This window comes from Sciurus vulgaris (assembly GCF_902686455.1).
Source record: "Sciurus vulgaris genome assembly, chromosome: 19".
NCBI lineage: Eukaryota > Metazoa > Chordata > Mammalia > Rodentia > Sciuridae > Sciurus > Sciurus vulgaris.
In genome coordinates, this window is record NC_136480.1 from 20,776,053 (window position 1) to 20,785,353 (window position 9,301).

The 9,301-nt window shown below is 54.8% G+C and overlaps 1 long non-coding RNA gene across 1 annotated transcript; it reads right to left on the minus strand.

Annotated features, from left to right (window-relative positions):
- Positions 1-382: 382 nt before the first annotated feature.
- LOC306650548 lies at positions 383-7,525 on the minus strand. The gene is made up of 3 exons (XR_013760957.1): positions 5,985-7,525; positions 681-837; positions 383-587 (listed from the first exon to the last, which is right to left on the minus strand). It is a non-coding gene; the product is annotated as an uncharacterized lncRNA (long non-coding RNA).
- Between the last annotated feature and the right edge of the window lie 1,776 nt (positions 7,526-9,301).

Sequence of the window (9,301 nt, forward strand, 5' to 3'; positions counted from 1 at the left end):
TGCTTTAGTGCGCACCAAGCCAGTCTCCACATGACCCTGCGAGGCCACCCTCCTGACTTAGGAAATCCCTAGGGAAGCTCAGAGATGGCAGAGGAGGACATCCAAAGCTATGTCATGAATGTCCTTGCAGACTCGTGGGCTGGTACGGCTCTGGGGAGGCCAGCAGTCACACAGAAGTCCATGTGGGAGGAGTTCCTGTCCCTGGCCACACCAGTGCACCCACACAGATGCATGTGGGACCACCAGCTCAGGAGAGACCACCGGCCACGTCGGTTCCAATTCCTGACCCACAGAAACTGGGAGGTAATGTTCATGTTCATTTTAAGCTGCTAAGCTCTGAAGCGATTTGTTATACAGAAATGGATGATTACTAGATCCACCCTTCTGTCCAGAAGGCTGATGCTCCTGCACCGCTGGCCCTCAGGGCTTAGATCAGATTCTTCCTGCTTGGCTTCCCCAGCCCAGAAGGTTCTCTCGCTCTTCTGGGCTCCAGAACCACGCCCGTCCCTCTTTGGCATCCACTGGAAGGATAGCTTTGCCAGACTGGGCATCTGTGGGACTGGACGATTCATCAACCGCACTGACTCCTTCCTCAGAGGGAAAGCAGGGGCGGTTGGCAGTGATCCTGGGAATGAGCCAAACCCAGGACACATCCAGGTCAAACTACAACCCTCGGTCACCTGTCTAGGATGGGTGCCAACCCCTCCCCGGAAAGCAGCGACGGGCAGAAGCCCCCTGGCAGCGTTGTGGCTTGTTCGCCTGGTGCGTGACTGTGCAGAGTATGTGGCTCCTTTCTCTTCTTATCATAGATCTCTTCCCAGGCGTGTCTGCACCCAGCTGGGGAGTAAGAGGGAGGAAGGAGATTTTTGCTAGTCTGGTAATTTAAACAATCTCTGAGTCCTTCAGTTATTATGAGGCCGCAGAGGGGAGGAGCCCTCCGTTCTAAGCCCACCTCCCCATCCTCAGGCCCCGCAACCCACCCCAGCCTCTCAGATGGTACCTGGGCTGGGGGGATGGGACACACACACACACACTCAGTGCGGGGGGCCTAGGAAGTAGAAGAGAAACAGGATTCTCAGCGTGTCCTCTGAGATGCGGGTCTGAGCTGCTCCCTGGGCTGGTAACCCAAGGGACTGTTGGTCCACGCGGCTTGTTGTGGCTCGTTCCGGAACTAGGGTCATCTCCTGTCGCCTGGGGCATATGCTCTGTACGGGTACTGCCCCCGAGGGACTGCAGTGCCAGCCCAGCCATGAGCCCCTGCACTGTGAGCGTGAGTCACGACGTGCTCCTTCCTCTAACTTGAGCGAAGGCGTCCCGTGGCCGGGCAGCACCCAGTTCTGGGTTACCTGCCCCTCTGTGGTCTCCCGGCCTGGGTAGCCCGTGAGTCCTGACCACAGGCCGCAGCTCTTTTGGCATCTCCCTGGTCCTGCGTCAGCCCCATAGGAGTTCTGGGTACCTCACAAGCTGTGCAGAGGCCGGGGAGGGCTGGGCATCTCCCTCAGACTCCCTGTGCCCGCCTCCCACCACCCACGCGCCACTGGACGGCAACCAAGGAGACACCCGCCTGCCAGCCACGAGGGCCCCTGGGCTGGAGGACTCCCCCAGATTGCCTGGGGAGGTGATTCCGAGTCTCTCCCACCCGACCTGGCCTGGAGAGGTTCTGATTTCCAGTTCCCGACCCGCAGGAGAGTGCCTGGGCCATCCCTGCAGATGCCGAGACCCACCACCTGCACGGGCACTTTTACGCCTTTTTCATGGGAGAGCCGCTACAGAAAATGCCACCTGTAAGACAGCTGTCTGGCCTGGAGGGATCTGGAATCCAGAGGAGGGGCCCCTGCTGCTTGGCCTTGCCAGGCCACCCCGAGGGCACGGGGGACAGACTCTTGGTGTCGGGAGGGGGTCACTAGAAACACCTTTTCTGCCTCACAAAGCCTGCTTTCAAGGTCCTTGTCCCTCTGCAGAGGTCAAGAGCTGCAGTGTGGCTGCTCAATGGCCTCTTTATTCTCTGCTCTTTCTCCTTCCGGGGACAATAAGCCTCCTGGCTCAGCCAGGAGCTGGAGAGAGCAGGACAGTCTGAAGTGGGAAGGGAGGCCCACAGGCACGGCCTGGTGCAAGGGACAATCCTGCAATTGCGAAGAGGAGGAGCCTGCCCCCAGGGTGGGCTTGCAGGATTGCCCCAGGACCAGCACACGAGGCCCAACCGCCCTCCACAAACGCAGGCTCCCGTTACCTCCAGGCTTTGTGTTGCTGAGTGGCTTATGCAAATGTGGGGCCAGCCCAGTGGCTCTGGGCAGGAAGGGGCGAGGGCACCGCCCACCCCTCCAACTACCCCAGAAGGCTCCCCGCTAATCTCCAGGGATTACCTCTGCCTGTTCTTGAACTGGATGTAAATACACTAATGCAGCGTGTACCTTACCAGCATCAGGTCCCTGGCGCTCACCTGTGGTGTCACAGGTAGCAAAATGCCTGTGACTGATGGGCACTCATTTTCGGTCCTGGGGATTGAGTCCAAGGCCTTGTGCAAGACAGGCCAGCGCTCTGAGCCACTGAGCCGAATCCACAGTCCTTTTTCTCTTCTTTTTTGCTGTGGTGCTGGGGATCAAATGGTGACACCCCCAGTCCTTTTCTTTCCTTCCTTTCTTTTTAATTTTTTTTGTAGATGGACAGCATGTCTTTATTTGTTTACTTAATTTTTTTATGTAGTGCAAAGGATGGAACCCAGTGCCTCCCGTGTGCTAGGCCAGCACTCTGCCACCGAGCTACAGGCCCAGCCCTTTGGATTTTTTATTTCAAGGTGGGGTCTCCCTAAATTGCCCAGGCTGGCTTTGAACTTCTGGGATGCGGGTGTGCTCCCCGATCCGGGTTCACCTGAACCTTCTGTAGCCCAACCAGGCTCACCTGGATCATTTCCATTGCAGCTGTTGGTACACAAGGAAGCTGCTCTAAGCTCTCTACCCAAGCCTGTTTGCAGACATCCTTCCTGTCCCTTGCCATGCGGGGATTTTTCTCTTTTGGTCTCCTGTGTTTAAGTATCATTTGCTTCTGATGGACGGTGTACGTGTTCACTTGGAAAATGGGAAGTCTAAAGGTGCAGTTTCTAGAGACCCGTCGTGATGGACACCCAGTTTTGCACTTGGCTCTTTCTCTTGGAACATCACAAGCATTTTTTTCTCTGAGTCACCTGGAGGGGGTCTCAGCCTCCTGTTCGCTGTTGGCCTCCCTCCTTGTCTGGGCTCATGGTTAGGAGAGACCTGGAGGCCGCTGGCCCCCTGTCCCCTCTGCCACCCCACGCAGATGCAGCCTGCCTTGTGTGAGGAAGTGTCGTTGGCCAGACATCACAAATGGACCTAGCAGGGTGATGGACCACTGCAAATTGAGTAGTACGGGGGTGAAACTAGAAGGCAGAGACAGGGAGGGGAAGGAAGCGGCATGGCGGAAAGCAGCCTCACGACAGCCTGCGAATGCAGGGCCTCCGCGGTGCCACTGCACAGGACGCACAGACCAGGCTGCCCCAACGCAGGAGAAAGAGAAAGCCAGTCCTTCCCTTCCTGTTCTACCTTCAGTACAAACACGGGCCTGCTCATGCTCATTTTGGCTGAGGACGTTTGATCATGAACCTAGGGGCTTGCTCACCGCTCTGAACTTCGGGTTCCTCGTCTGTGAAGTGGGGTGGTAGCGATCCCTATCTCCAAGAGCAGGGTCTCTCAGGCCGCGCACTGATGACAGCTCGATCAATCTTGGCTTGTCCTGAGCATCTCAGAAAATTCAGTAGAATCCCAGCTTCCACCCACCGGAAGCCAGCGCATCCGCCACCCCAGCTGGGACAGAAATATCACCATACATTACCAAACGTCCCCAGGAAGGGGCAAAATAACCCCCAGTTAAAAATCACAGCTCTAGCGCTCTAGCCTGGCATGTGGCACACACCTGTAATCCCACCAGCTCGGGAGGCTGACACAGGAGGATCGTGAGTTCAAAGACAGGCTCGCGATGTAGCGAGGGCCTTAAGCAACTTAGTAAGGCCTGTGTTTACTAAATAAAATATAAAAAGGACTGAGGAGGTGGCTCAGGGGTTATGCACTCCTGGGTTCAGTAGCTAGTACCCCCCCAAAAAACAAACAGTGGTCTGGAGGCACTAGGGTGTCCCATGAGATGACATAGGCAAGGTGCTTCAAAGTGTACCTGACACAGAGTAAGTGCTCAGTAAACCTCTGCCATCCGAGTTTAGAGGCGGTCCCCATGAAGGAAATGGGGACTTACAAACCCTCAGGGAAAAGGGAGTCATGACTCACCTGTTGCCACTCCCTCTCTGCCAAAGCCCCTGCCCACCGAAAGCCAGTCCGCCCAAAGTCTCTGACCAACTCCTCCCACGACCTGGCCCTGCTGCAGCCCACCGCCGTTTCCATTCTTGAAAATGTGCCCCTCCACCACCTCACAGAGCTTCTCTGCTCTGTCTTCATTTCTTTCTTTCTTTTTTAAATTTACTTTCACCCAGACGCTGTGGACTAGTGGCCAGGGCTCCTTCATACACCCGTTTGCTAGTTTATTATTTCATCATTATTTCCTTTGCACCTTATGCTCACCTTTCAAAGTGCCTAGTTGAAAAAGGCTTGGGCTGGGGAAGTAGCTCAGCTGGTGGAGTGCTTGCCTCGCAAGCACAAGGCCCTGAGTTCGATCCCCAGTAAAAAAAAAAAAAAGGCTTTGAGCATGTCAGAGATGTGTAAATCATACTCTCCCGCTGGTCTTTCTAAAGCTCTTGCAACCAGAGCTCACTGGCTGCTGACCAAGTGTTCCAGCAGCGCCCAGACCCAGTTCCGACTTTTGCTGTTTGCAGAAAGGCTAGATTGGTGAGCCCAGGCAGTTGGGATGCAGGGGTGTTACCGTTTGGATATGTGGTGTCCCCCAAAAGCTCATGTGTGGGACCATGTAACAATGCTCAGAGGTGAGATGTTAGATTATGAGAGTTGAAGTTTAGTCAGTGGATTAATCCACTGATATGGATTAACTGCGTGGTAACTGTAGTCAGGTGGGGAGTGGCGTGAGGAGGTGGGTCACTGGGGTTTATATTTTGTCCCTGACTAGTGGAGAGCTCTCTGCTTCCTGGTAGCCGTGTCCTGAGCTGCTTTCCTCTGCCACGCCCTTCTGCCATGATGCTCTGCCCCATCTTGGGCCCAGAGCTACAGAATTGGCTGACCACGGACTGAACCTCTGAAACCATAAGCAGAAACAAACTTTTCTTCCTCTTCTTGCTCTTGTCAGGTCCGCCGGTCACAGCAAGGCAAAAGCGGACCAAAACAGCGGTGTTTTGCTCCTTTCTGGTTGATGGAAGGAAGGAGACTATTCTGAACAGGCAGCCTGCTGGGGGCGGCGGGACGTCACTTTGCAAGAGGGCCCTGCTGCAAGGCCAGGGGAGCTGAGGGGCGCTCCTCACGTCCCCTCCTGTCCTCTGCAGACACAGGCAGCTGGCTCCCTGAGCCCAGGTCTCTGCTAGACAAAAGGGTGCAGGCGGTTTCAGGTCCCCCTCATGCCAGAGCCCCCCAGCCACCAGAGCCACAGAAAACACCAGTGTGTGTGACCGGGACCTCTCCCTGATTTCTGGGCCCAGGTAGGTGCTGTGGCTGTCTTTGGCTCATTCTGCCCTGACTCTACCTGAAGGTCTACCCGTGCTGGGGAACAGGGACCACAGTCTGAGTGCTGTCCTGTGGTCGCTGAGATGAAGCCAGTCACAGTTCATCCTGGGGTTAGCACTGCAGAGGTGAGGCTCGCGGCCACGCCCACCACTCTTAACCACGCCCACACGCCTGGCCACAGCCGCGCCCATTCTTAGCCACGCCCACAGTCCTAGAGGCAGCCGCTCCCTCCACGCCGCCAAGGCCACTGTCTGCAGGGCCACACCCCTTGCTGCTGCCACCAGGCAGGGACATTCCTTCTCACAGCTGCCCTCCGCCAAGGGGCTGCCACCACGTTCCTGAGAAGTGACTCACCGAGGCGGCTCACTTTGGGGGAAATCGACCGCTCGTTTGTTTGGATGTCCCCAAGGCCGGTGTGGCGAGAGGCCAGCAGATAGGTACCTGGACTCCCGAGCTCTCCAAACTACCTTCAAGCCGGGCAGGGCGGCCACTGCCTGTCATCCCAGCCACGTGGGGAGCAGGCCTGGGGCAGGAGGATCACAAGTCCCAGAGGCCAGCCTCAGCAACCTGAGACCCTGTCTCAAGATGGAAAGGGCTGGGGAGGCAGGTAGCCCAGGGGCAAAGCAGCCCTGGGTTCAATTCGGGTACCGCCACAAGGAAAAGGGAAAAGAAAGGCTGCACTCGAAACTGCACCCTCCTGGACTCGGAGGGCCCACTGCACGATCCTCTGGGCCTGGCCCCGTCACTGGCCTGAGGAGGGAGAACCAGCTGAGCCGCCTGGCACCGCGTCCCACCTCAGCAGGGCATCTGGAGTGGCACGCAAAGTTCCCGGCCCTCCACCTTTCTCTGTGCAGCCTAATAGAGCGTCATTTCTCTTGCGCTCCCCGGGTTCTTCACTCAGGCTCACTGTGCTGGGCCAGTGAGCCCTGAGGACCGCGCGCCATGCCCCTCGGATGCCTTCAGTGTCCATTTGGACTGCCCGTCCGGCTCCTCCCTCTAACATGGGCTGGCCGAGGTCACAGCCTGCGTCTGCCCCTTCCCTGTTTACAGGACAAACATCCTTAGTCTGGCAATGGCCTCATTTCTTCTCTCTGGCCCCACCAGTCAGCCTGGTAATTGACAGCCGGCCCTCCCTCCGGCTGCAGGGAGAAGAGGTGGGTCTGTGTAAGGAAGAGGTGGAGGAGGGGGAGCGAGGGAACTGGATCGAGTGAGTCTTCAACTTCAAGTGCATGGAACCACCTGGGATCTCTTTGAAATGTAGATTGATTGGGTGGGTCCGGGCCGAAGCCTGAGGCCCTGCATTTCTAAGGAGTTCCGCGGTGATGCTGGCACCGCAGGTCCTCCTGGTCCTCCACGTTTTGCTCAGCAGGGGTGTAAAGGACTTACGGGGAGCCCGGAGATCAGTTCCGTGGAGCAGCTGCAGCCTGTTGGAAGAACAGAAGCGGGAAAGTGGCATTTTGGATCAGCGTTGTCACAGTCTTGGTATTTGAGTCTCCTCCTCCAGAACGTGAGTGAGGCGGCCGCCGGTCAGCCCCAACCGCCAGTCTTCTGCTACCTGCGCTCCACTCTTTGGGAGAATGTGAGCGGAGTCCCCGGCATGTGACTACTGCAAGGCCAGGGGTAGCGTCCTCCCTGAGAGCTAGGTCATGCACTCCGTCCACCACGGAGCAGCTGGGGCCTCCTCCTTCCAGCCCAGCAGCCCGGGGAGACTGTTCACCATGTTCTGCTGCCAAGAACCTTCTGGAGATTCTGGGTGCCTCGTTGCTTCCAGCCTGACTGTCCAGCCTTGTCTTTGCTCTGCTGTGCTCTCCAGGAGCCTTCCAGGAATTCCCTTCTTGCCTAGATGGGCCAGAGTCAATTTCTGATGCTTGTAATCAAATCAACCATCGGAGCATCTTGACCTATTTTGCAACAATGTTTCATTTCCAGATTGTGTGTGTGTTTGTGTGTGTGTGTGTGTGTGTGTGTGGGATAGAGAGAGAGAGAGAGAATGAGAGAGAATCCTGTCACACTCCCACACTACTCTGAAGATGGGACTGGCTGAGAGATTGCACTTGGAGTCACTGCCGAGCACTGTGCCTGAGAGACAGATAGTAGGTGCTCAATTAATGGCCACAGAAAGAACGAGCAGTCAGAGCATCTATATTTGACCGCTAGCATCTGTCAGCTGCCCCTGTGCCTAGGGACATATTAGTTGGCCTATAGCAACAGCTTACAGGCAAATGGAGACAGGCTTGGAGTAGGCTGCCTACTCACACAATTTTCACCTTTTCTTCTGGCTTCCTTTATACACACATGGACACACACACACACAGAATTGAACTCAGAGACTCTACCACTGACTTGCATCCCCCGCCCTTTTTATTTTGAGACAAAGTCTCACGAAGTTGTGTCGGGCCTCATTAAGTGTGGAGACTGGCCTCAAGCTTGCAGTCTTCCTGCCTCAGCCTCCTGAGTCTCTGGCTCTCTCCCTATATTTCTAAAGTGCGAATGTTGCACAAGGGTCAGAATGGAGCAGAACGAAGTTTGTTCCGTGAGAATATTCTAGTTCAATTACTATGCCCACGCAGCCTACGGGGCCACTCATGCCTGTAGTGCCAGCTGTTTAGAAGGCTGAGAAGGACAATCACGTGAACCTAGAAGTTCAGGATCAGCCTGGGCAATGTAGCAAGACCCAGCTTTAAAATAAATCCCATGTAAGCATTGTTGCTTTTCCAGATGAGGCACTAGCCCTAAGCGAAAGCAAATTCTGTGTATACTACAGAGATTAATACCCCAAACTGTGGAGGCAAGAAGATCTTAGTTCAAATCCCTCTTAGCGGCCCTGTGAGCTCACTGTCCTTGGCCATGTCATGTAACTCCTCAGAGCCTTGGTTTCCACATCTGTAAAATAGGCGTGCTATCAATACCTCCCTCAATAGGCTGTGTGCAGTTTCAATAAGACAGTGCAAATGAACGGCTCATCCCACCCCGGCACTTACCAGTGTGCCTAGGACTTTTCCAGCAGCTGACAAAGCCAGAACATATCAGTTCTTCCTCCTACCCTCAAACCGAAGATGTTTAGAAAGCATCTGCTCTAATGGTGATGAAAAATAGATATACACGGGAAAAAGAAACATACTACCGTCTTTGACGTTGGTCTACTTGGGGCTCTCTTTGTTTTCCGGACTCTTTTGCAGTGACATTGTATCTCACTTTTAGTCCAGAAGATAGCCCTGACAAGTGCTATCTTTAAAGAGATGGGAGACTGGACGTGGTGGTGCATGCCTATAATCCCAGCGGCTCGGGAGGCTGAGGCAGGAGGATTGCAAATTCAAAACCAGCCTCAGCGACTTAGCCTGGCCCTGTCTCGAAACAAAATATAAAAAGGGCCGAGGATGTGGCTCAGTGGTTTAGTACCCTGGGTTCAATTCCTTATACCCAAAAAAAAAAAAAAAAAAAAATTAAAAATATCAAAACAAACTACAAAACTGCAGCATAATTTTATAGTAACTGAATGAAAAAAAATCCCAGTGAGATGCAGAAGTAGATGTTTTCTGGTCAAGAGCGTGTGGGGAGGGAAATGACATCAATCAGGGTTCGCATCAGCTCGGGTGACGAATCATAATGAGAAACGAAAGTCTACTGGGGTGGGTGGGGCTGACCCCATGCTGGCATTTGCCTGGTGAATC